Below are 1,883 nucleotides of genomic sequence, written 5' to 3' on the forward strand. Positions count from 1 at the left end.
TTCCTGCAACTCGTTGGGAGACAACCTGTTTGTGACAACCCTTTCTAAATTGGTGAGTCAGATCTTAGCTGGTTAAGAGCTATACGTGCAACGCTATTCTCTTATTTGGAATCTCTTAATTGGTCAACTTCTACCGCGCACCAATTTTTGGCGCCGTTGCCGGGGAGTTGCAATAGTGTGCTAAATTATTAATTAGTGTACATATTTTATTTTTAATTGCATATTTTATTTTTTTGTTTTGTTACCATGAGCTTCATGTCTTTCTCATTGAATAACGCGTTCATTGCCTGATTCGAGTTTAGTCCCATTTGACCCTGAAATTGAAAGAACTCTTTCACATATTAGACGAACTCGACGTCGGTTAGCCTCTGAGGGTGGTGAAGTGATTGTTATCGATTCACCAGTCTCATCTGAGGGCGAATCTGAACTGCCATCTGAGAGTGAGACAAGCTCATTTACTACTGATTCAGTTGATTCACGTGCAGGTGATATGGCAAAACCTAGGAGAATTACTCTCCAGGAGGCAGGAGCCCCAAACTTCACTCTGCAATTATATTAAGTGCGTCATCCAAATCTGGCTGCAGATTTTGAACTAAAGACTGCACTAATCAACTTGATGTCCAAGTTTCATGGCTTACTTGCTCAAGAGCCTATCAAGCACCTTAGGGATTTCCAGACAGCCTGTTCTACTGTTAGGCGTCATGGTGCAGATGAAAACTTCTATTCTGTTAACCGCTTTCCCGTTTTCTCTTGAGGGAAAGGCGAGGGAGTGGTACTACACTCAACCTGAAGCGATTGTTACTAACTGGGATACGCTTAGAAGAGAATTTTTGGAAAAATACTTTCCGGCTGAAGTTACTGATAGATTGAGAAAGGAGATTTCAATGATTATTCAAGGCGAATCCGAGACTCTCTACGAATATTGGGAGTGCTTCAACAATCTCCTGGACGCATGTCCCCATCATATGATTGATAGACTAGTATTGATCAGCTACTTCACTCAAGGCATGAACCCCCAGGATAAGACTACACTGGAAGCTGCTAGTAATGGTTCTTTGAAAAAGTGCAAAATCGCAGATGAAGCATGGCAGCTGATTAGTGACTTAGCTGAGTCCACTAGGAATCACAGACAGAGGCGCAACCATCCCAAGGCTGTTGCCGATGTTTCTTCTAGCATTGAAATTACTGCTCTCACACAGAGTATATGTGAAATGACCAACCTACTTAAACAAATGCAGTTGAATCAACAACAAGCACAACAAGCTCAGCCTCTCCCACCACAACAAAGCCAACAGTTAGTTCCACAAAGAGTATGCGGGATCTGTGCTGATTATAGTCATTATACTGATAAATGTCCGTAGCTCCAACAGGAAGACAACACTGTGGCAGCCACTCACAACTTCTATAACCACCCGAATCAAGGATACAATTAACAAGGTGGCAACTACAACCAAGGTAGCAACTATAACCATGGATGGCAGGACAACTCCAATCAAGGCTGGAAAGACAATTCTAACCCTGGCTGGAGGGACAACGATAACAGAGGAGGCAGAGACGACAATAAAAATCAGAGGTGGAATAACAATAACAACAACAGACAGATGAATCAGAACAACCTTACAGAGCACCTCACCTAAGACAATCACAAGGAACCCAGCACAACCAACAACAAGTTCCTCAAATCACTTATTCTAATTCTTCATCAAATGATGAGATGCTCCGTTCTCTTGCGCAAGGACAACAAGACATGCAGGCGCAGCTGAACTCTAGCCTGAATGGCTTGACTGCCACTTTACAAGCTCTCGTCTCTCGGATGGATTCATCACTTAATTCCACACATCAACCTTCAAACTCCAGTGGAATTCCTTCTCAACCACTGCCTA

This window comes from Arachis ipaensis, chromosome B03, assembly GCF_000816755.2.
Source record: "Arachis ipaensis cultivar K30076 chromosome B03, Araip1.1, whole genome shotgun sequence".
Classification (NCBI taxonomy): Eukaryota; Viridiplantae; Streptophyta; class Magnoliopsida; order Fabales; family Fabaceae; genus Arachis; species Arachis ipaensis.